This window comes from Doryrhamphus excisus, linkage group LG8, assembly GCF_037039965.1.
Source record: "Doryrhamphus excisus strain RoL-2023G ecotype Guam linkage group LG8, RoL_Dexc_Guam_v1.1, whole genome shotgun sequence".
NCBI classification, from domain to species: domain Eukaryota; kingdom Metazoa; phylum Chordata; class Actinopteri; order Syngnathiformes; family Syngnathidae; genus Doryrhamphus; species Doryrhamphus excisus.
In genome coordinates this window covers 14,996,120-15,022,922 of record NC_136364.1, presented here as the reverse complement: position 1 = coordinate 15,022,922, position 26,803 = coordinate 14,996,120, and the positions used below count along the sequence as shown (strand labels likewise).

At 39.2% G+C, this 26,803-nt stretch overlaps 1 long non-coding RNA gene across 2 annotated transcripts in view; it reads right to left on the bottom strand.

The window, feature by feature from the left end:
• Window positions 1-26,803, bottom strand: part of LOC144899664 (uncharacterized) — a 121,053-nt gene that overhangs the window by 66,100 nt on the left and 28,150 nt on the right. Inside the window, exon 5 of one of the 2 annotated variants that reach the window (XR_013627994.1) lies at window positions 15,124-15,631. The exons of the other annotated variant lie outside the window; for it this stretch is intronic. This is a non-coding gene — a long non-coding RNA (uncharacterized LOC144899664). Of the gene's footprint in view, window positions 1-15,123; window positions 15,632-26,803 lie in introns of those variants that run through there. 2 annotated transcript variants of the gene reach the window in all.

Genomic DNA, 26,803 nt, shown 5'->3' with positions numbered 1-26,803 from the left:
AAACAAAGGACATTTTAATCATCATCTCTAGCTGTCAAGGCTTAACCAATTCATATTAACCACAGCTCTTGATCACGATTACATGAATGATTGTTGGTGTCCTTGGGTTGAAAATTATCTGGCATGTAATTTGTGAATAAGACCAATAGACTGTGTATGGTTACAGTACTAGACTCAATGTGGAAGATCGACAAAGAGCCCAGCATGAAGGTACACAAAATCTATAGTAGCAACATCCCTCTAGAAAGCTTCCACTTTTCCGACCTATAAATGTAACTACAATGTTGGATTCTCATGTTAAACGATGCAAAAGTTTCAGATAATGAGGTTTGCGAATTTGGAAGTGAGCCCTGAAAAAAGTTTGGGATGACTCAAAACTGTTCTTTTGTGATGTCCCAGAGGAGCAAAAAAAAAAAAAAAAGTGTAATGACCACATATCAAATACCGATGTTGTGCCTGCACGACACCCTCATGTCTGGATTCTGAACTCCACGGCACCAGCAGTGCTTCTGACAAAGTGTGTGCGACAATGAGTGCTCCTCCTCAGGCAGGCGAGGTTGGCGGAGCACAAGCGGTCCCTGCTCTTTGAGTTCCTACACGGTAAGTCGTGGGTGTCCTAAAAAATTTTCAATTAGCTCTCCAAAGACTATTCGTTTATTATCAACTCCTATACCCATTAAAGTAGAAAGTGTTGTTTGCAGTAGTCAGGAAGTAGTTTGTAGTGTGACCAATCACAGTGGAGTGGGAATGCCTGGAGGAGGGCCATGGGTGGAATAAATTAAAACAGACCATTTTGGCGTTAAGCATAAATCCAAGGAATAGGTGCAGATTCTGGAAGATCTTCTGGAAGTTTTCTGTGTGAGTTATTGTGTATAGCTGCTCTCCGAGTTTACAACTAAATACAACGGTTTGAAAACGTTGCATGATAGGTCCCCTTTAAGCGTGTGTGTGAGAAATTGGCTCACATTGGTTCTAACTATGCTGATATTTGCGTCTGCTTACTAACTTGTGTTGTACAACACTAGTTGTGCTATGTGAGTGGGAGTGTCATGAATGAATTTTTCTGGGAAGATATTATATTCAAAAAGTATAATGCTATCTAGCATGTCTCTGACCAAAGACGTAAGTACATTTTCGTTTATGTCAACAACCGCTTATGTCGACATTTGCTTAACAATATTAATTGGCTGTTGTATCTTTGTTTTTGCACACAAAATAAGCTGTGGCCAGTGGTCGCACCGAAACAAGCTCAAATATACAGCGATGACAACATGGGAAAGATAGCAATAGATTTGAAAAAGGCAATGGCAGTTGTGAAATGGATGAAGATCACACACACACAAATGGAATTTTCCTCCGAGGGCAAGAAGGCAGAGACAGAGCTAAATGATGACACAGGCAGAGCGTAAATTAGTCATAATAGAACGGAGGAAGAACGGTGAAGCCAAGAGATATAGTTTGGCGGGGGTACGCAATATGAAGAGTACAGATGGGGGAAAAGGAAGATAGAAATATAAACGGCGTAAGACCCTGGGACTGAACACCCTGAAGACAGACTCTAAGAGAGGAAAATAAAACAGACTCTGCTATACACGACACACACAACAACAGTGTGTCGCACTTTCCCCGGGAGGGAGTTCAGTCATTGAGGGGTCAGCCATTTATTCTGTCCCATTAGGGTGGACACTGCTGTGAAATTGTCCAATTAATCAGTGTCTTCGAGTAGCAGAGCTCCCCCTGCTGACCAGTCACTTGTGGATAACAGTCAGAATTTTGATGTGGGTAGCATTTCTGCTGCAGCTGCCCCATGGCAAATAGTATCTTACAAATTACTGTGTAGCTTGTCAAAATTGCAATGTTGCCGTAAGAAGACAAATTGGAAGTTAAAAAAAGATTTCATTATTTCCATTGTCATATCTGGGATGAGATTTTTTTTTCCAATATAGTCATAAAATGGTCAAAAACAATGTTTTTTTTAATCTTGTTTTTGGCAGTAAATGTTAAAAACTTTCATTTATTAATTCATTTTCTACCGCTTATCCTCACGAGGGCGAGAGGCGGGGTACACCCTGGACTGGACGCCAGCCAATCACAGGGCACATATAGACAAACAACCATTCACACTCACATTCATACCTATGGACAATTTGGAGTCGCCAATTAACCTAAAATTAAATTAATCCTCCAGGGGAAAAATGAAAACTAAAAATGAAACGTAATAAAATATCCTACATCCAGACGTTAACAACCAAAAACATAACATTAAAGTTAGCTCTCAAATAATGTAAACTTAACAAAGACGACTCACTATAATCAATGTTTACAAAACTGAAAGGTAGTCCTGTGGGGGGGGGGGGAAATCAACATTTTCTAACTAGAAATAGTTAAATTAACTATTGCCCCGGGTGAAGAATTATATTACACAGTTTTGTTATTTTTTGTTTTAAGCTGTTTTAAATTATTGTCTTGAAACCTGACACTACAGCACTGTTACTGGCTCATTTGCATACTAACAGTGATTGGATATTTGCTGGGGGAGGGTCAGGGAAAGGGGGGGTGTTGTGGGCTGCACCGCCATAAAGATGAAGGGAGCTGTCTTGTGCTTTTTCTGAAGGAGTTTTCGCCTCTGAAATTTTGATTGGGGTGGGGGGGTGGTAAGCCATTTATCTGGGGGGGGGCATTCCCTGCCTTGCCCCAGTGTAGAGCCGGCCCTGGTCTTCACCTGTAAAAACTTGGGAAGGGGCTGGACGCCCTGGACTGGTCGCCAGCCAATCACAGGGCACATTGAGACAAACAACCATTCACACTCACATTCATACCTATGGACACTTTGGAGTCGCCAATTAACCTAGCATGTTTTTGGAATGTGGGAGGAAACCGGAGTACCCAGAGAAAACCCACGCATGCACGGGGAGACCATGCTAACTCCACACAGAGATGGCCGAGGGTGGAATCGAACTCAGGTCTCCGAGCTGTGAGGCCTGCGTGCTAACCACTCGTCCGCCATGCAGCCATACAATATTGTTACGTAAATAACGTCTGGTTTTCTAACTACTACTAGGGTTGCTAACTTCTTTCCTGCTCTGTCACCAATAAGGAAATAAACAACCACTTCATCCACGCCGCAGTAAAGGCAAAGTTTGAACCCAGGCTTTAACCGTTTTTTGTCCCAAAAATAAAACACTTTTGTGCCACTAGTGCCACTACTCTGTGTTGATAAAAATACTGTAGCTTCTTCTTCACAACATTGAGAGAATGACAATCAGCAATCACTTCATTGAAACAACCACCCCAAAACAAACAGTCATAGAGCCGCATCCTCATCCAATCAGTAGCCAGGATGCATTTACAGTATTATCAAAAAGTAGTAGTAAGAGGATTCAACGGACATGAAAACATTTATTTTTAAAAAGGCACATTTCCACCATTCATGTAAAACAAAAATATCCATCCACACGAGTGAAGCCTAAAAAAAATGTATGTCCACATCAAAACACATTTACCGGCTGTCGTGTCCCAGCCTGATAAGGCAACCGCGGCTGCCTGCCACATTATATTGGTATTCAAACTTGGTATGTTTCAGTGCAGCGGAACCAGGATAAAAGATACTGTATGTAGGCTGCTTACTAATCTTTTTGTCAGTGCTAATGTTGACATTCTTTCCAAGTCTGACCATAATGCTACTTCTAGAGCCTACATAATTGGGTCATGTCATATTTGCAACTGTGTTTATTCATTGATGATGCATATTAGTGTGCTATGTTAATTAACCAATTATGTTGATTAAACAAAATGTAGTAATACTTTCAATATGAAGAAATTGTGGTGAAAAAAAGTTTGACGCCTGCTTTAGGGGGTCAAGGTCTAAAGTCATAATAACTAATGAGCCATAAATGGCCCTTCTGCTGCAATTTATAAATGGCTCCTCTACTTTACATTTTTAACTTACTTTTTATATATTTTAAGAATTTTTTGTTTTTGTGTTACTACCCCAACCTTCCATAAGTGGGTCAAAAATGACCCGGTCAGGTTGTTTTCTTGAAATATCTTTGTCATGAAATTTTTTCATCATTTCATATTCCAGGTATTCCTCAAAAAACACGTTTTTGTGTTACTACCCCAACCTTCCATAAGTGGGTCAAAAATGACCCGGCCAGGTTGTTTTCTTGAAATATCTTTGTAATGAAAATTTTTTATCATTTCAAATTCCAGGTATTCCTCAAAAAACATGTTTTTGATATCATGCCATTCACATTTTTAACTTAGCTTTTATACATTTTAAGAAATTTTGGTTTTTGTGTTACCACCCCAACCTTCCATAAGTGGGCCAAAAATGACCTGCATGCATTTTCTATGGAATCCAATAGGAACCTTTGATTCTTATCAACTTATCAACTCTTAAATATAATACTAAATATCATACAAGTGATTATTCCTAACCAAAATGGCAAAATTGGCATAAAAACACATTGATTCTAGTATTCTAGTTCTAACTATTCTAATTCTAACTAAGTCATTTTCATTGCAAATTTTGGCGTTTCTGTATTAAGTCGTATAAAACAAGGCGTACACACACAGGAAATAATGTTCTACCAATCACACACTTAATAGTCCCAGGCGCTGCAACTCAAGGATATTTTTTAGAAGTAAAACATAAAACTAGTTACAACTGCAATACTTCAGTTACTTGTGTGTGTAAAACAACTAGTAACATGAAGGGTAGCTACGTATATGTTTTGTCTTTTGTTTGTATATATCAGCAGGAGCGCCAGTTTACCTCTCATCCTAACAGGCTATTTGAAGAGCTCAGTCGGACATTTTCCCATCGTGAAGTTGTTCAAAATATCTGCAAACCAGCCATCATCTTGCAAAGACATGGGGCCATGTTTCCATTCCCTTAGAATGTGCAGATGTTGAAGGAAAAAAAACAACCCCATTAAATAACCTACTGTGTTGAATAGGTCTTGATTTGGTACTCGGGTCAGGTTATGTAGAGTCAATAGCAGCTGAACATACACAAATCCGTACATATCTTTGGAAATTGCATTATAAATTTGTATATATTTGTTTATGAAGTACATGCACCTTATCCTTTTCCAGGAAAATCTGCAGTATGTTGTAAAAGTCTGATCAGCTTCTGGTGAGCTTGGATATATAATCCTCCATCTTGGCAGTCAAATTCATTCATTTGTTCATGAGGGCGGCAGTGGAGGCTTCAAATTGTGACAAATTTAGACATTTATTTGTTCAAGCTGTTCCTTTAAAACACTATTGATGACTTATGCTTGCCAGAGGGGGTTGTGGTGTTTTGTTTTTTGTGTACTACTTCGTGGAATAAGACAAAACTACTGTATTTTCTGGACTATAAGTCGCAACTTTTTTTCATAGGTTGGCTGTTCCTGCGACTTATACTCCAAAGCGACTTATAAATGAAAAAACTGTTTATGTTACATAAACACTGGACACCTTTTCTGTTCATGTTTATTTTTTGTGTAGCTGAATAAGCATTGTGTTAGCATATCTTACACCTATTCAGCTTCTTCTCTATTCTTTTATTGTTAGAACTTGCCTTAGAGGACATAATGTCTGCTACCCCTGATGCATGAGTGACTGACATCATACAAGCCCGCGTACGTCACGAGACAAGTTTGCCAAGTAACTTTTGATACAAACCAAAATAGATGCCAGCTGAAGAAATCCTAATAAAGTGGAGACAATAGCCACATTTACATGAGGAGTTTTTCCTCTTTCCGAATGGAATCTTTCTGAATGACCTTTCCAAAAACAATGGTATCCATGGAAAAGAATATTCCAATCTCCTGTCTACATGCGCCACTATAATCAACCAAAATAGTCAATGGGGCATGCCCAGTAAAACGTAAACATCAACATCACGTGATACCGACTTCCTCGAGTTTTTCTTTCACTTGTTGGAATAACTCCGTATTGCCAGTTTTTCCTTCGTCCAGTTTTGAAATGAGTTTGGATCAAAAAACAAACTTTCCACAGCAGTCCAGTACCGATTGCTGAAGAACGTGAAGATCAAATTCAATCTTGCTAATATTTTCTAATTAAACTCGAGACATGTTGTGTATATAGATATACTATGTATTTTCTTTATATAAGTATAGAAGTGTTTAGATTCTGTTCCACAGAATGCACAAGGCGGTAATGCACACGAAAGCTGCTTGCCAAGCGCCAATAAACAACAGAAGAAGAAAAACACCACGAAGAAGAACGCACCCTGACAACTTTCCGTTTGAGTGGGTACAAGATACCTCAATCGGATTGGGGAAAGGAATATTCCACCCCTGTGAATCCGATTATATATTCATTCGGATGGGAATGAGGTATATACAAAGGGTAAATTTTTGCCGTTTCAGCAAATAAACCGAATGCAATTGGAATATTTGGGTCCATGTATACATGGCTAGTGTGACCAACCCAACACAAGCCATTGGACCGACTACAGAGAGGGAGAAGCGGTCGCTGTGTGCGACTGTCCAATCACAGAGCATGAAGAGTGAATACATAATGAGCATTTTCTTGAAACACAAATACCGATAATGATGAAATGTACTCATTATTCCTAGCCTATACTTAACCGGCTCATCCCTAGTAAACCTAAAACAAAAAGGTTGACATTTTAAAGGAACATGCATTCCACAGTGTAGCCCATGGGAAATGTGCCACACTTCCCTATGCTATGCTTTTGCTGATTGCTGCACCTATTAAGTAACCTTTCGGTGGGAGCAGTATGACGCAATGGGCGGCATTTACATCACTGCAATCACGAGGCTTGTTATCACTGATGGCAGAGAAATATCAAGGTGAGAATCTGCAACTAGTGGCAGTCCCATAACTCCACTGTATGGGACCCAACTCCATACTCCATTTATTGTATGTCTAAATGTATATCATGTATTGTTATTACAGATAAATAATCGACCAATTCCCAAACTTTATGTGTATATTAAAATACAATGAAACAAAACAACTATTTCAATTAGCTGAACTTTAACTTAGGCCACTTTCATTGTCATGCGAAGCCACGGTAGCTGCAGAGGGATTTTATGCTTCAGTGGCTGCTGTTCATCACATCAGGTAGATGAATGATGGTGTTCATGAAGCTTGACTGAGGTCACAAGAAAAAAAAGAAAGATCTTCTCATCCATTTCCCATCTTTTACCTTCTCCTCGGTCACCTGTTAACCTCTCTGTGAAATCCAACGGTTTCTTTGTGCATCAGTGGCCACAGAAGAGTCTTATAAAATAGGATACTCACATAAAGCCCAGCCCATAGTTACAAACCCACAAAGTGCTAGAAAGGAAATGCTGTCAGCTTGGAATGACCAAAAGTGAGCAAATGAACCAACTACATTTATAAATTTCTAAATAAATATAAATTTTTGTATGTTAAAAAAAAAACTCCAGTTAAAAAAAACAAAAATATTACCTAGTAATTATAGTGATTATATTTTAATCATTTTCAATTTTTGCAGTTTTTAACATCCAACTCTTTTGTTTAAGATCAAATTGATATTGGCATCCTTTGTGGGTTCTGACATTGTTTTTACAGGTACTCCTCATTTTAGAGTAATCTATAGTCAAACCTAATTCCCTTCATTGTGTCTGCTGAGCGATGAGGCAAGTGAAAAGGAAAGTGAAATGCAATGCCTGTCTCTCCCTCCTTTGCAACGTCCCTTCCAATGTGCAAGATAACCACAGACAAAAGTAAGGACGCTTTTTTGGTAATGGTAATGGATTTATTTCATTTAAACATGCATCAGATTACAATTGAATGCATCCCATAATCAGTTCACAGTTCCACATGTCCAAAAGGAGTAGGAAGAAGCAAAGCTTATTAAATCCTACCCCTCCATCTGCTACTTTTACAATCAGTAACTGTTACAATTGTTCACTTCCTGCTTTCCATAATACAGTTTAAGGTTTTTATTTTTTTTATTGATTGATTGATTATATATTCATTCGGACTGGCACTTTTCTTTCAGAATGAGGCGTATACAAAGGTTAGATTCTTTCCGTTTTAGCAAATAACCCAAATGGAATTGGAATTTTTAAACGTGGCTATTGTAGTCCGGTTCTAAAGGTATCCCTTTGGCTTTGTGATAAAAGAAATGTCACTACACCACATGTCTTTTCAGACATAATTGTTTTCACAAACCTAACAGTCCCCTACTAAGTCCCCACTGGCCTAACTATCGCTTTTTACAATTTTTAATGGTAATGGTAATGGTTTTATTTCTTTTGAACATGCGTCAGATTACAATTGAATGCATCACATAATCAGTTCACAGTTCCACATGTCCAAAAGGAGTAGGAAGAAGCAGAGCTTATTAAATCCTACCCCTCCATCTGGTACTTTTACAATCAGTAACTGTTACATTTGTTCACTTCCTGCTTTCTATAATACAGTTTAAGTTGTTTTTTTTATTTTGATTTTTTTTTTATGTTTTGTCCCGTACCGAAGTACGAGGTGATATGACCATACAGTGACATTATGTGTACCATTATGTGTACTATATTTTATGTGAATGTCTTGTTTGGATGCATTTAAAAAAAATCTATTTTCTATACCTCTTTTATGTACCCTGGACTCTTCACCAGTCATATAGACAAACAGCTATTCATCTCGCACTCACGATTTAGAGTCTGTAATTAGCATGGAGAATTACCCGGAGAAAACCCATACAAGCACAGGAAGGACATCCAAACAAGATTCAAACCAGACTGTGCGGCAGACAGGCTAAGCACTATGCTGCCCCCGTATCCTCATTTGCTTTATAATCAGACTCAGAATTGACCTCGAAATGGTCTTCATCTTCAGACACATTCTGTTTGGCTGTCATGATGACTGATAAAAGATGAGTTACTTCTGTTGCTCATTTTGTAAAGCTCTTGACAGAGAGAATATCATACTGCGAGGGGGGGGGGGTTATTCTTGTTTATATGATCCCACGCTGATGTGGTAAGTGTATCCCTTTACAAAGTCATGACCATTCCGTACTTTTAATGGTAGGTTTTAGGAGTGTCACAAGATCTTGTGTCGCAATGCTAATACTAGCTCTCGTTCCCTATTAGCGGGCAAACACTTTGTGAATTCTGCTTCACAATAATAGAAGTATGACTTGTTATGTGATCTCAACATGTTTTACACCCGCAAACGTAATAACTGCCCACAAACGTAATACAAATCTGCAGCTTTGAATGTAATAATCAATGTAATAAATTTCCCACAAACGTAATAAAATTTGCCTACTGCAAATGTAATACTGAATTTCCAGCAAATGTAATAACTATTAGATTTGCAGGAAATTCAGTATTACTCAGTATTATTCAGTATAATATTCAGGAAATTATTATATATGTGGGAAAGTGAAAATCTGTAAATGTAATAACTTCCCACAAATGTAATATGAGACAAAATAATGATCTTTGTGGTTGTTGTTTGTTCTTTCTTCTTTTTTTTTCTTTTATTTTTGGAAAAATATTATATGTATCATTTGAATACATTAAAGGAATCTTTAATTATTAAATTATAATTTATTTTGAATTAAAAAAGATAACATAATTGTGATAATTGCAATTGTTTTAATGAAATTATTATTACTATTATTATTATTATATTTATTATTCATTTTGATTATTTCTTCCCCATATACACACAAAATCATACATACAATAATATACTGGAACTAAAACGCACATGTACGCCCACAAACAAAATGTAATAATTTCCTGCAAATGTAATAGTTAGCAGGAAATTCAGTATTACGTTTGCAGTATGCAAATTTTATTACGTTTGTGGGAAATTTATTACATTTGCGGGTGTAACAAACGTGTTGGGAGTTCTTGTTCAGAAAAAAAACTTGTGATACGAACTTAATTAATCACACGATAACTGAAAAATAACTTCATTTCTATGTCCTTTCTGAACACAATGAAAAAGTTTCGTTTTCCCGAAACATCTTTCCACGACCTTGACAAAAGATGCTAGTTTTCTTGACTTGATCCTGTTGTCATTTGCCATTAGCTTCACATTAATCCAGGAAGATTTGTGGACTGACCCCTCACCAAATCATTTACTTCAGTGAATCAATTTAGCCTGACACACGCAGTTTATTAATCAGCTGGCTTGGCTGGCTAAATGGTTCCGTCAGAGGCAGATGAAGGGTACACACAATTAACGCGGCTAACACTTATAAAAGAAAAACACTTCACTTGCCATCTGTGCCGTATCACACGGATTCGCCAGTCACTCTTAAACTATAAAAGGATAAACGCAGCAAAAGTAAGTCAAAGCGGTGGTAAACATCCTTCTGGCGCTCCTTTTCTGTGAGACAGACAACAATCGACTGCTTGATGGGCGATGCCATTGTCAGTACAACCATTTAGTCATTCATTCATTTTCTACCACTTATCCTCACAAGGGTGACAGGGGTGCTGGAGCCTACCCCAGCTGTCTTCGGGCAAGAGGCGGGGTACACCCTGGACTGGTGGCCAGCCAATCACAGGGCACATATAGATAAACAACCACTGAATTATCACATAAAACAATTCTGCCATTGATAACCATTGATAAACCTTGTATTTAAATAGTCAAAATAATCAATTACTGTATGCCTCGGGGGGTGGCACGGCGGTTGAGTGGTTAGCGTGCAGACCTCACAGCTAGGAGACCAGGGTTCAATTCCACCCTCGGCCATCTCTGTGTGGAGTTTGCATGTTCTCCTCGTTTTCTCCGGTTTCCTCCCACATTCCAAAAACATGCTAGGTTAATTGGCGACTCCAAATTGTCCATAGGTATGAATGTGAGTGTGAATGGTTGTTTGTCTATATGTGCCCTGTGATTGGCTGGCCACCAGTCCAGGGTGTACCCCGCCTCTCGCCCAAAGACAGCTGGGATAGGCTCCAGCACCCCCACGACCCCTTGTAAGGAAAAGCGGTAGAAAATGAATGAATGAATGAATGTATGCCTTGGAGGAGCACCACAACCCCAAACAGATGTCATTGAAGGATGCATTAAAACACAAATTTCTAATCCATACATCATATTGTCTCAAATTCTTCAAGCAACCCAGGGGTTCTCTGCAATAGATCTTTTAAATTGGATTGTTTATCCAAATGCTTAGTTTTGGTTTGCTTTTCAGTTTGATGGAAAATGTTCCAAATTCACTCAGCTGTACGGCTGAGAGCCCTGCTATCTAGACTTGCCTTCCTCGCTCTCATTTTGGCAGAATTCCAACTTACTGAGTGCTCAGCGCTTTTGCGATTTGTGGATGATTTGTTCTCACCCCCAGACAACAATGTGAAGAAGACACCATTGCCTTGCTTAAAAGACTTGGCTGCATGTGGGTCACAAGGCCCCGGGTTTGGGAATCCAAAAGTGACTTTGCTTGGCTTTGTGCTCACGATTGAAAGCCAGACTTATATTATTATAGATATTGCCGCTTTTTCTTGGATATGTGTTCCTATTGTATTGTCTATTGTCTATGCTACATGGCCTCATTAGGGTCACACACAAACTGGAGCCTATCCCAGCTGACTTGGGGCGAGAGGCAGGGTACACCCTGGACTAAGCGGTAGAAAATGAATGAATGAATGAACTTTTCCTTATTCTTATTCTTATACAAAAGCTGTCATGCTAAATGGCTGAACAATAATATATATATGTATATATATATATGTGTGTGTGGGGGGGGGGTATATGTATATATATTTATATGTATACATATATATGTATATAGTATACATATATACATACATACATATACATAATTCACAACTTCACAAATTGCTTCCTGTTCTTTGAGTAACTTTTCACCCCCAATGCTGTACCGTTTCAATGTATTGACTAAGATATTATGATAAATTGTATTGCACGCTTTTGTCAGATCCATAATTTACACCAGCTGCATATGATTTTGACTCTATTGTGTTTGGTGAGATCCTCGTTTATCTAAACAGAAAACTGCACAAAATATGCAACAGAGAATTGGGGAGACTCACAGTGCCAAACTGTCGATGAAGGACAATAATTACGTCAAAAGTGAAATAAGAGACCAACTTTTCTTTTTCAGAGAAGAAATGGTCACACTGAAAAGATGGTTTGATGATAATAGATTGTCCTTGAACCTAAGTAAAACTAAAATCATGCTGTTTGGAAAGGACACGTACCACCAAATACAAATAGACGGTGTAGACATTGAAAGGGTGAAGGAAAATACATTTCTGGGGATCACAATAGATGAAAATATGAACTGGAAACCTCATATTACAAATATACAACATAAGGTGGCCAGAAATATTTCAATATTAAACAAAGCAAAATTTGTTCTCAATCAGAAATCACTCCACACTCTTTATTGCTCTCTGGTTCTACCATATCTTACTTATTGTGTGGCAATATGGTGTAATAACTATAAAAGCAATCTTCACTCGCTAAATGTACTGCAAAAAAGGTCAGTAAGGATAATTCATAATGCCGCCAACAGAGAACATACTAACTCCTTATTTCTAAAATCACAAATACTTAAACTAATCTTCAAACAGCTCAAATAATGCATACGGCTAAAAATAACCAATTACCTAAAAATGTCATCTCTACAAGAGAGGAGAAATATGACCTCAGGGAAGAACTACATTTGAAACACTTATATGCCAGGACTACATTAAAAAGCCATAGCATTTCAGTATGTGGAATCAAACTATGGAATGGATTGAGTAAGGAAGTCAAACAATGCACAACGATGAGCCAATTCAAGAAACAATACAAGCAGTTGATGTTTGCTAAATACAAGGATGAAGAGTCTTGAACCAGTCATGATGTGCTATATATATCACTATATTGACACTTACTATGGTACCCATTATGTCATTGTATGAGAAAAATATTGAAGCAAAGAATATGTAAATCAGTGGTAATCTCAAACCATATTTTCAAAGTTGTCCGTTAGCCCAACACTTGCTGTTCTGCCCCCTTTTTCCTTCCTCTGTCCTCAGCACAAACAAACATTGCCTAGTGGCTCGTTGACAGTGCTGGGCAACATGCCTGTGTTTAACAGACTGCCGTACAAGCTGGCTCATCGTGGCCCGTTAATTCTCTGACTGATGGTGTCATTCGACACGATCCCTCTTTCTGCCAGTCATCCATGTTTTTTTCCACTTGTTCCTATATTGCTTCAATCCTTCTTTGCCTCTCTGCAGTCCTGTGTTCGCTGTCTTTCAGCAAGAGACATGCCAAGGCAGTGTTAATATGTTGCAATGCAAAAAGTTGAATAAAGCCTCATCTGCTGGCATACTTAACGTCCACTGCCTTAGTATAGATTATATATGTAAGATTATATGAAATTAATTTCACATACTTTAAACAAGGATCTCGTATTTCCCATCTTTTAATTTCCTGTGTGCAGGCCGTCCATCGCTTAGACATCTGGAAAGCCACTTGATCAGGCTTTTCAACAAGCCTGAACCATTCTAATTTTCATTATCATAATCATAATCTTCATCCATTAGGTCCTGTTAACCACACATTCCTTGTTGCATGTGGAACCACAGCAAATTGGAATGAACTTTGACATTAACACAGTAGGTAAATGCTGAATTGCTGTCACACAACCAGCATGTAATTTTGTTCCATTTCTGAAAATCCCATTTCTGTCCCAGAAATAAGCACTCTTGCGAAATAACCAGACGCACGTCTCATGACTAGTGTAGACATCTTTTCGTACGTTTCCAACCTTGTTGGAACTTTGTGAAACACTGTTTTCAGCATGACTATGGACCAGTGCAAAAGGCAATATTTATAAAGACATACATAACTTTCATGCGGTAAATCTTGTACAAACCCATTAAATGTCTTTGGGATTAACAACAAAGACAGTCAAAAGACCTCTTACTGGTGGCAACCAAGAACCTCCTCCAAATGTACAGAAAGAGAATGGCTCATAGTAGCAAGTTTAGTACTCTTGGAGCACACTGCTTTTTCCATGTTCTCAAAGCAGATGTGGACTGGTTGGGTAAACACCCATGCACCCTTCAGTACCTTGGTAATGGTACTGGTACTGGTAATGGTAATGGCTCTGGTCCAGTGTTCCCAGACAGGGATGCAAACCCCATTACGTCTGTTCTATGTCCCCATATTGTTTGAACACACCGATTGTTCGGACCACAATAACCAGAGCACAATACAACCAAGTCAAAGAATAATGAAATACAGTGGAAACTCAGATTTCGGTATTCGAATGATTCAGTTTAGCCAAAATGTTACCTCTGTTCTCATACGCTGTCTTGGTTATCGTACAATATTGTGACTTGTAAACTTGTAGTTTACCTTTTGGTACATTGAATCCCATATTGATGAAGATATGGATGGACGATACTCCCAGCATTGCTTGTGTAGTCGGCCATCTTGGATCACATATCAAACACCAAATACCGGATAATTTTTATATACTGGTAATCCACTATAAATTCTTCCAGTGATAAGAAAATGACTTATATCGGTATAAATAGTAAAAGGAAATAAGATGAGTTGATGATTCTGTTTTTCGTGTCAACGTTATTGCAGAATTGGCTAATAAAAACGGAATTTACTGTTAAACACAGAAATTCACATGTGAATTAAATAATGTCATCAGGCGGAGAAGGGATGTCCGTGTCGGACTGTTCAATCATGGCAAATAAAATCATTATAAACACTAAACCGTCTCCTCACAAACTAAACATGTTGAAATGGCGATAAACACCAGCAAAGGTTGGCGAAACCTCCTCTTATGGAGCGTGAAGGCAGAAAAACAGATTCATAGACTGGATTAAGACAAGCCTCCCGCTAGCACATTTGGCCGAACGAGAGCTCGAAACCATGGCAAAAACTTGCCAATGAAAACCAAGACGTATCACACCAAAATGATCATCAGGGAAAGCGAGGCAACACAAGACAGGAGACCCCCAGACAACATTCCAGTGCCATTGTTGCCCGAAATTGTTGGATCCTGGATAGGACTCCACCCAAAATGACACGATAAGGAATCTTCAAAATCAAGGGTCAAAAGTATTTTTTTTTACTAATAAGCCATTAGTCCATGAAACAGCAATCGTTTATTTATTTATTTTTACTGCGACATAGTGATGGAGAGGTATTCCAACCACAATGTTGCCCAGGGACGACGGTAGTAACATTATTGCTATGGGACAGGAGCTCAGACGTATTAGCATGCACCTCATGCAATCTTAATCCGCATTGATACTACCTCCTAATGGTTTTGATGTTTGTATTGTTTAACCACAATACAGCCTCACCAATCTTGCTAGGACAGGACTATCCATTACTGGACACTGCCGGTTCACATTATTTATGCGCACTTAAACTGAAATGCGTCACTTCACTACAAGTAAGAATCATTGGAATTGCAAATCAATGTCCTGGAATGCTTTACCACAATTCCTCTTGGAGCCACGGCTCCTTTTCTGTACCTCATATTTTTACATCCTTCCATTTTGTTCACACACCCCTCTACATCTCTGTCTGCTCTCCGTCGATATCAGGCAGTTTGTCTTTCACACCAGGAAAGCCAGCTCCAACATTGTCCTCGGAACCGAGCCAATTCTGCCTGGGCAGGGATAGGGGAGAGAAAGGAAGGAAAGAAGCGATGGATGAAGGGGTACTACATATGAACACCAATCTTTCAAACTACATCTGTTTCCACGTTTCTTTTATTCCGTTTAGACTCAAATTTGATTTGTTTTTCATACCTGACATCAACTGCAATGTTTAGTCAACAAACAAAACAAATCAGGAAAACTAAAACAAGAGTTAAAAATAAACAGGATGCTAATGTGTATGCTATTTGAGTGTTTTGTTTCCATTTAAGGTAGCACATTGTCTTTCCTAATGAATAATCCCTACCTTGAAGTACTACTATGCCCATTTTTGGCCCTTTGTATTGAGTTGTTGTCAGGTTCAAACCCCTGTGACACTTGTAAAAACACTTAAATACAGAAGAGACAGACAACAATATTCAAAGTTACCCGCAGCGAGGAGAGTGAAACAACATACCCAGTGACATGCAGCTCCACTCTGAGTATGCGGTTCACATTCTCTTTCGGGGGTCCCTACTACATGGTCGTGCAACTCTATGGGGGCGGGGGCAGTTGCACAAGCTGTATTTGTTTGTCTATGTGTGTGTGTGTGTATATGTGAGAGTAATTACTTTTATTGTTTTATGAGTTCTTATCTTGGGACATTCTTGCAGGATTAACATGAACATCTGCAGGGTTGCTGTTGGCACATCCAGGCACCTCCAGGACCTGGGGGTCGCTGGGGATGTCTGGTCAGGGTCACGGGAACATTTCTTCTTCAGCACATTCAAACACTCTTTCTATTGTCTAAACAAATGGATATAAGGGTGATAACTAATGCTATAATAATTGTATCTACATTTTATTCTAACAGTTGTGGACTGTAGATCAGCTACACACAATAACCCGCACAGAAAGCTTTGTAGATCTTTCAGACTCTGCACCTATTCGAGTTGTATTTCATTGGCTTTCCAAAATGGCTTGTTTTAATTGATTCCACCAACAACCCACCCACTCCGCTGTGATTGGTCACATTCCCAATGACTTATGTTATGTTTTTTGAGGAACTACTTGCGTTTAAAAATACTCAGGTAGACTCATCAATTGTGGTGGAAAAAGGCCATTAGTAACGTCATTGGTGAGTGAGAAGTCCAACCACTGATAAATGCCTCTTTAGGGAAGTTAGCATTCTGTCAAACCTGTAAAAAATATTTCCTGGAAGCTTTGGCATCATTTAACATGAGAATACAACATTCTAATAATATTTACAGGTCAGAAATGTGGAAAAAGCATAATATGTCCCCATTAAAATTCACTGAAAATTGATTAAAATAAAGTGGACTAAAAAGGACCAGGGCAGCACGGCGGTCGAGTGGTTAGCGCGCAGACCTCACAGCTAGGAGACCAGGATTCAATTCCACCCTCGGCCATCTCTGTGTGGAGTTTGCATGTTCTCCCCGTGCATGCGTGGGTTTTCTCCGGGTACTCCGGTTTCCTCCCACATTCCAAAAACATGCTAGGTTAATTGGCGACTCCAAATTGTCCATAGGTATGAATGTGAGTGTGAATGGTTGTTTGTCTATATGTGCCCTGTGATTGGCTGGCCACCAGTCCAGGGTGTTCCCCGCCTCTCGCCAGAAGACAGCTGGGATAGGCTCCTGTACTCTCCGCAACCCTCGTGACGAAAAGCGGTAGAAAATGAATGAATGAATGAATAAAAAGGACCACACTCTCTGGGAATTAGAGAATGCTTTCAGTGACTTGTGGAATATCAAAAGTGATTGGACTTTGGGGGCTCATTGAGTTTCGTATCGGGGGGCAAGAAAAGTTCGAGAACAACTTTGTCTCTCCTCTCCAGTTTTGAGACTGGATCTCTGTTGCCCTCATCCCTTACACTCATCTTCTCTTCCTTTTTTCTGAAAGTATCCTCAGGCTTCTTTCCTCCTCACCAGCCGTCGTATTAGACTAACCTTTTACGTCTGGTTTTGCCAAATCAGTCACACTCCCGTGCACACACACACACACACACACACAGAGACACACTTCTCCTCAGTCTTCTCTTTCCTAAAACACTTTCCTCCTCCATTTTCCAGTTCCTATCTCGTTCTTCACACTACATTCTCTCCAATTTTTTCCACATAATTCCTTCCCCTACTTTTCCATGTGACAAGAAACTCTTTCGTTCACCTTTTTGCACACGGTGTGGCATCTCTCGCTGTCCGTCCTAAGAAACAAGCCACTATTTTCCTTCTTATCCCTCCTTCACCTCTGTTTACTCTTCCAATCCATCCAAGATGATGCCCGTCTCGTTTTCACCCCTTTGCTTCTTCGCAGAGTCTTTTACAGCTTGCCGTCGTACCTCCCCCACATCCTCTCGGCTGATTTTTTTTTTTGTTGTTTTACATTTTTTTTTTTTGCAATTCCCTTCCATTTGTTCTCTTTTCCCAGAGCTTCACCGTAACCCTGACGCCCTCATCCACCGACTCCTCACTTTTTTCCCTATCAGCAAATCACCTCTCATGTCCCAGAGCTAAATGAGATTTGCAGGCCATGGCCTGGGCTGTCTCGTCCTCTCAGATTGGAGTCAGTCACTGTTGGCTGCATGCAGGTATAAACCAGTTACACTTCCCAGCACCCCTTACCCAGCTTCTCACACTGGCACATTCACATACTTACATCGTTTTGCATAGTGTGAAATGTTTCTTCTTGCACAATTTGTCTGTGATTTAACCACATTTATAGTTTTTTTGAATTGGAAACACTAGACCCCATTCTATGAATTGTGAGTGGCCAAACTCAATTTTTAATCAAAAACTAAATTTGTCCAAAATGTATACACTGTTCAGGTATTTAGATACAATTTGCAAAACTCACTTTTACTCAATTTTAAATATGCAGTATTTTCTGCTTGCATGTTTTTTGTGGAGGCAGCACGGCGCAGACCTCACAGCTAGGAGACCCGAGTTCAATTCCACCCTCGGCCATATCTGTGTGGAGTTTGCATGTTCTCCCCGTGCATGCATGGGTTTCCTCCCACATTCCAAAAACATGCTAGGTTAATTGGCGACTCCAAATTGTCTATAGGTATGAATGTGAGTGTGAATGGTTGTTTGTCTATATGTGCCCTGTGATTGGCTGGCCACCAGTCCAGGATGTACCCCGCCTCTCGCCCGAAGACAGCTGAGAAGACAGCTCCAGCACCCCTGCAACTCTCGTGACGATAAGCGGTAGAAAATGAATGAATGAATGAATGAATCATGTCTGTGTTTGAGTCTGTCTGCCTCCATTGAAATCAGAGTAAGAAATGTCAACAGAAAGACCGATAAGACCCAGTGGTCCAAGCAGAAAACAAACCAGGATACACACTCCACATTCAGGTTTACACACACGAGGTCGCCATCACATCCCCAAATAAGAATACAGACATCCTTCACGGCACCTAATGACATTCATTTGAGGTGAAGTCTCATTCGAATAAGTGTGCAATTTGCTCTTTAAAAATAATTCCTTCACATTTTGAAAAGAAAGTGTGTGAAATTGGACAGTAATTGTCCAAACACAACTGCAGCCGGCTACACAAACACAAGTTCTCTTTTCTCCCCACAGCAGGTCTGGTTTGCGGAGAAAGCGTTGCAATTATCAATTTTTATGGCTGTGATTACCACAAACATGGACCTGGGGCTTTGATATTAGTATATCTATTCCTTCCCTGTCCACTTTTCTGGTGCAGTGTGCACCTTCACTTTCCACTATTGATCTTGTATGGAAAACAGTGTGGGATGAAACGTGGTGTGAAGCTTTCTCAACTAAATGACCAGCCATTCTCTCTTCTGCATTATCAAAAGGCAATGCACCGCTGTGTAAATGGCCCAACACACACACACACATACGCGCACACACACACCGGTCTACCAGGAGAGGACTAAACACAGTGGCAGTCAGGACACCATAGATGAGTCCTGCTGAACGTGAGAGGGTGGAATAAGGTAGTAGCATTCCCTCATGTGTTCTTTGAGGCATCGTTCCTTTGCTATTATTCCAAGTGTTGTCACTGTCTGGTCATTTGCAAGTGTGATGGGTTCTTCTTTTTGTGTGTGTGTGTGTGCGTGTGTGGTCAGTATGTGAAAGTGTGTTTATGACAGGTGTGGGGAGGCCAATTTTAATGTTAATGATGAAGTCAATGGAGTAGATCTAGTTCTAATTTGCTTTTCCCTCCCCAGGGGACCGCTGTAATGGACTGAAAATGGGCTATGAATTTAAGTTAGGTCCTTCGTAATATACACAGGTGGATTCTGGTCTGGTCTGTGGATTCGGGCTCTCTGGGATCGGGGTCCATAGGCCTGTTCAGTGCTGTTTGGAAGGTGTTGTGTGCTCCCCTTGCCTGCCAATGTGTTTTATGACCTGCTGTAAATGGCACCCGTGTAAGTCAAACCTGTTTATGTCAACAACCCGTTTAAATTTATAAACTCATAAAGTTGTGGTCCACCATGTTCGTATTACAGTAATCTTTTTCTATATTGTACGTTGAATTTTGCTACTTCCTGTTATTACGTCACCTATTACCGTAATTTCCAGGATATAAGCCGCTACTTTTTTCTTACGCTTACAACCCGGCTGATACAGTGATGCAGCTAATTCATGATCATGTTCTTTTCTTGCAACATCTCCTATGCTGTCATTTTTCACTTCACATGCACACACCTTCGTCATGGAAAATACACAAATACATTTTCAAGTCAAAGTCGATCATTATATCACTATAGTATAACTTTTGCTCAATTCTGCTGGTGAATTTTTGACCTTGTGGAGTCGGTGTCGATCACCAACAGATTTCAAAAGACTTGACTACTATGTGATGAAGAGAACAGCAAAAGCTCAAGGGTTGATTTACCATGAGACAAAAGTGACAGTGAAATTAAATGAGAGCGAGGGAGGCCGACAAAGTGTGTGATGAAAGAGTTATGAGGCTGCTCATTTGCGACAATGAAGAAACTGCAGGAGGTAGAAGATGAAGACATGGATGAGGGACTTCTCTGATATTACACACACTGTTCGGCAGTCAAAACAGAACTGACACTCTAAAATGCACCTATTGTTGATTTTTTTTCACGGTTTTTAGCCAACGGAAGAAAGATTTGCACATGTTTGAGTTATGTAAGTTAAAACCAGATTTTATTGCTTGCATTGGGATCAATATTATCGATATCAACATCAAATAATGGCAAATAAAATTTCATAGTACAGGTAAGTTGTAGCTTACACCTTTCCTGACACAGAGCAAATCTGTTTAGCATGTAAGGGCATTTAGATCAACAATACTATCTGCCCCAATGGCTGGACGGGATAAAAAATATATATATATTATTGATATTTGAATCAATCTGCCCACCACAGCCTCTGCTTGGGACAACAGTGAGGCATTTTTGTCACAATGAAGCACCAGTAGCATTTCAACAAATATGACGCTATGAACACTGAGAAAAAAAAGAAAAGTTGACACTCTGAAAATTGGACTTTAAACTCCAAAGTATGCATTTACCAAAAATGAAGTGGGGGAAGCCAATCTGTTTACATTGTAACAAAGTAAACACTGTTTGGAAGGAATGCAACCTGTGGTGGCACTTTCAGAAGAAACACCACAACTTGAATGCGGTCCATTGATTTTTGAATTTGGAGCTGTGCAAGACTCTGGACTTGAGTGGCTTGCTGCAGTATGAGTCCATTAACGCTGAGAAAAAAATATTTCCATTTCAAACCTCGATTTTTGTATGACCCCATTTTATCAGCAAGAATATTTACTTATACACATTTAAAAAAAGAGCAAGAAAAATATTCCACAAATGACTACTATAGTACTATACTATACTCACTGTTTAGAACATCCATTCACTAATTACCATTAACCATTAATTAACCATGTTAGCTGGGGCTCCATGCCTGACAATGCTACCCTTTTAAACCCCCCAAACCCTATAGTCAATTGTTATTTAATATTAAATAACTAAATAGATTAGCGGCGGCACGGCGGTCTAGTGGTTAGCGCGGCTAGGAGACCAGGGTTCGATTCCCACCCTCGGCCATCTCTGTGTGGAGTTTGCATGTTCTCCCCGTGCATGCGTGGGTTTTCTCCGGGTACTCCGGTTTCCTCCCACATTCCAAAAACATGCTAGGTTAATTGGTGACTCCAAATTGTCCATAGGTATGAATGTGAGTGTGAATGGTTGTTTGTCTATATGTGCCCTGTGATTGGCTGGCGACCAGTCCAGGGTGTACCCCGCCTCTCGCCCGAATACAGCTGGGATAGACTCCAGCACCCCCCGCGACCCTCGTGAGGAAAAAGCGGTAGAAAATGAATGAATGAATGAATAAATAGATTAGCAAATAAATGCACGGTTAGCGTGCAGACCTCACAGCTAGGAGACCTGAGTTCAATCCCACCCACGGCCATCTCTGTGTGGAGTTTGCATGTTCTCCCCATGCATGTGTGGGTTTTCTCCGAGTACTCCGGTTTCCTCCCACATTCCAAAAAAAACATGCTAGGTTAATTGGCGACTCCAAATTGTCCATAGGTATGAATGTGAGTGTGAATGGTTGTTTGTCTATATGTGCCCTGTGATTGGCTGACCACCAGTCCAGAGTGTACCCCGACTCTCGCCCAAAGACAGCTGGGATAGACTCCAGCACCGCCTGCGACCCTCATGAGGATGAATGAATGTGTCATATATATTCACAACATAAGTAATACATCAAAACAAACAATAATAAAGTATTTTTGGTGTGCGTTACATATCATGCGACCGACATAATGCCCAAAATACCTGCATTTAAACATGCCGGAAGTTTTAGTGCCGTTTCAACCAGGGAGAACTCAGCACCAAAAGTATGGTATGTGTGCTAGAACGTATGGATGTGTATGCCGTAGAGGATCAAATATTCCCTGGTGTATTTTATCAGCAGGGAAGATGGGGAAAAGATGTTGCACGTGTTGCATATGTAAGTAAGCATCGTGCATAATATGCATGCATGTGTGTTGATTTGCAAGTACTGTATCTAGATAAATGTCGTGCCTGGAGTTTGTGACGAGCATGCTCTGTCACATCATCCCTCCCCTCTGGAGGAAGGTTGGCACCATGGGGCAATCCGGACAAATAATCAGCGACCACATCGGTCTTTCTTAATCGGTGTCCAATGCTGAACTTCACTGACTGCAGAACAAGGCGCCATCTGGATCGTCGGCTATTGTGGTCTTTCACTGTTCATCATCCCAGAGGGAGGCTGACATCATTGCCATAACCATAATTACATGCTTTGATTAACTACCTTTTGAGTGTTAGGTTGCTGTGTGATGAGTGTAGTGTTCTTTGTAAAATGACACTATGAGTCAGACTGTTTTTTGAGTAATGACCACCTGTGATTTCCATAGGGTTGACAAGCTGGTGATTTCATTGCTTTTTATACCTAAGAAAAGTAGTAAATTACTGCCAAATGTTTTGTTTTGAACTCATTAGCTACCAAAGATATTACATTTATACATTTTTTTCAGCCGACCGCTCACTTTCAAAGACAAAAATGTCTTTTAGGGTTTTTTTTGTGCGAGAGGCACAAAGAGGCAATGATGCAACTGCTTAAAAGAAGAGCTCATGTTTGGTGCAGTTTTAAGCCGAAATAACGTCCACAAGGTGACAGAAGTGCATTTTATAAGAGATCATCATCTCTCCCATAGAAATACAGAAACCAGGAAGTGGAAAGGCATCTCACCGTTTTTAAATTGTTTTTTTAAATTTAACGCATGCACACACACAGTTCAGTTGCAAATATGAAAATTATATTTGTAAAGAAAGTAAAAGTTATGTATCTTTTCACAAACACTTTTTTCTTCCTCTTGTTGAGAAGTTATATTTGCTGAAACTTACAAACTGAACATACTTCTTTTTTCTTTCTTTTGGTATATACCATGTTTATATAGCCCTAGGACACAATATTCTATGCACCTTGAAAAATCAAAAAGTCAAAATCATCAAAAATGGCCGGTACCGAGACGGACGGCTTTTGATAAATGGCTGGGACTGAAAGAGTTAACAACTCTGGTATTTAAAAAAGGACTTAGTTACTTAAAATTATTTCATAAATCTTTAATTTTACACACATCTGAAGACATGCTTCCTCTCTACATCTGTACACCCATAACCCCCAGCCTCTAGCCCCCAGCCCATACACACAGTCTTGCATTCAGCCACATAATCAATATGTGTCAATGTGAAACCTTTGTACTAGCCGGAGGGGTCTCATTCATTTTCAATCCCTGGCACACATGCACACGCACATGCACACACACAAACACACAAATAACAAACCACAAGCCACACACCATATTGCAACACATGCACTTTGTGTGGTTCACTTCTCAAACATTGCTTTGCTTTTCCCTAAAATGTGAACACAAAACCCATATTTCAAGCTAACCCTTGCAAAACAACAAATCTTGTGGCTCTAATTTCATTAGATATTATTGTTCTTTGTCTTTGCTGACCACCTCACACAACTTGTGGCTTACACATGTTTTCTCACATCATTAGCCACAAGTGTGATCAATTTTGGGTTGGAGTCAACCAGTGACGCCTGTGCTCACCCTAATGCAACTCAGGTGCGTCACAATGACAATGTGTTGGATTCAATCAGTGGCTTCAGGCAATGGAGCATTTGGTTCAGACAGTTTTTTAGCAATTGAAAAAAAACTGTCATGAATCAATGAAGTAAATACTTACCAACAGGATCTTATCATTGGATGGACAGTGTTTATCATTGTGTTATATGGTTGGATTTTATTTTGTGCGCTGTATACAACTTCACTTTTGTCTCCCAGGTGTAAGTCAGACTCTTCTAATAGAGGTATGCCAAAGAAAAGAAAATAGAAGTTAAATTAGACATAATAAAATGTTCAAAAAGTAAAGAAATTCTGATTCTGCATGCCTGGTTTTAGCTGTTCGACTGCCGCCACCATTTTGGTATATTTAACCATGTGAAAGGATCTGTTCATATGAAAAGGACAGTTGCAAAGAAGCGGCGTAGTGGTCTCATTATTGAGACTTCCTCCTCCCAATAACCCTGACTCTCCCTACCTTGCAACGTCCCTTTCAGTGTGCAAGACAACAACAGTGATTAAAGTATCCTTTTATTACTGTTGTCATATTTAATCTTTTTAGTACTGTAGCATTTCAGAGTGCACACGGGAATAAAATATAAGGTTGAACATTTTCTCTTGGTACAAAGATATATGATGAATGGTAGAAAGACATTACTTAAGAATTGCATATGTTTATTTCTAGAGCATATATACCCTTATTTCCACCAACTTTCATCTTGTTTCCCCCTTTGGTTTTCGACGGAAAACCCCCCTACCCCCCTTAAATCTAGGAACATGATTACCATTTCAATAACTCACTCAGACACAGGGAACCCCCGACTAACTCTTATTCAAAAAACTAAACTCAACAAATTACAAAATCAATTTATATTATAATCAATTTAAATTGTATCGTGAATTCAAATTTGATATTACAATTTAAAATAAGACCCTCTACCTGCCCACACGCAAAACTTTAAATTGTTATTATTTATTCTAAATTATTTAAATTATTTGTACAAATTACTGTTTATGCTGTACATTGTTCATATTTGATGTCATTTATTTATTCTCCACATTATTATTTATTATTATACGGGAGCCAGGCAACAACATTTCCTTGGCAATTTCACTGCTGTGTTATTGTGCAATGACAATAAAGAAAGTCTATCTATCTATCTATTTTATTTTGTATGTCCTTCTTGTCTTCTGTCACTTAGGTGTTCAATTTAGTTGTAGCGGAAGTTCCAACTTACACTCAAACTCAACTTAAGTCTTCAATTCATGCTTTACTCCTCTCATTAAGGCACATCTTCGGTGGCAAACCGTCATAGCGCCGTACCAACCAACTGTGCCCAACACCTGGTACATGTCAACAAACAAACTGGATACTAATACACCAAATATCTCAAGACATTATGCCTTTATTCACATTGAGCGCCTGCAGGGTCAGCAACGTACACAAAGAACGAGCATATTGGCCAAGCAAGTTGGACTTTTTTTTTTTCCCGTAAAGTGATATTTTTTGGCAAAAAGCGTGTACCTTTCAGACTATTACTGTGAAGTCATATTCTGGCCGTATTCACTGTCAGGTAATGCTGCCAAAAGTTTAATGATGTCTGTGAAGGGCACATTTGTGCATCCTCTGCCAAAATGATACTTCATGAAGGTTCTCTGAGGTTGTCCCCATTTTGTGGCGCGTAAAGTTTATAGAAGCATTACAGAAAAACTTTATAGATTATGAAAATATAGATCAGCCCATATTATAAATTTGCATTGAAATGTATAATCTACAAAAAAACAGACAAGAAAGCTAAATTTGAGGAATAGAATAGAAAAAAACAGTGAATTCTCCATGCGCAGAATGTGATTATAGTACATCAGCAACACAACACAGATTCTGCATCAGTTAGGGATGCGTACCAGAACTCAGTATCATAATGACCCGGGTGCCGACGTAATAACCTGACCGAGAAACTAAGTGGCTATCTGTGCCTCATTTCGGTACTAAATAAATACACACTCAGCCGCCTGCAACATGTACTGGAAGTACTCCGGCATCTTGACAGACACACGTAGTCTGATGCTCTTTGTAAACTTTATTGCCGACCTTAACGCGCAAACAGCAGCGCTCCATTAAAAAATTAAAATAAAAAGTTTTGGGGCATGGTTGAATTATCGGCATATTTCATCTCACAGATTCTTCTTTATTGTAAGTTGTTTGAATTAATTTATTGTCTTGGATTTGTATTAATTAATATGAATGAATGTGAAATATTTTTCTTAAAATATATATATATATATAGTACTTGTTTTATATTTTATATGTATATTTTATATTATATATTTTTTTTTAATAGAAAACACATATGACTCACTGTCAGTCTGTAATTGTTAATAAACAAACACAGCATATGATGTGGCATTGGCAAAAAAGCGCACCATTTTTATATCTTAATTTTTCTCAATAAAAAAAACAATAAAAAACAATATTTTAATGTTTAATTTTGCACTTTGTACTCTGGGCCTAGAATGCACCCAGGAACATTTCTGTGGACGCCTTAATTATTTGCAGATTTTC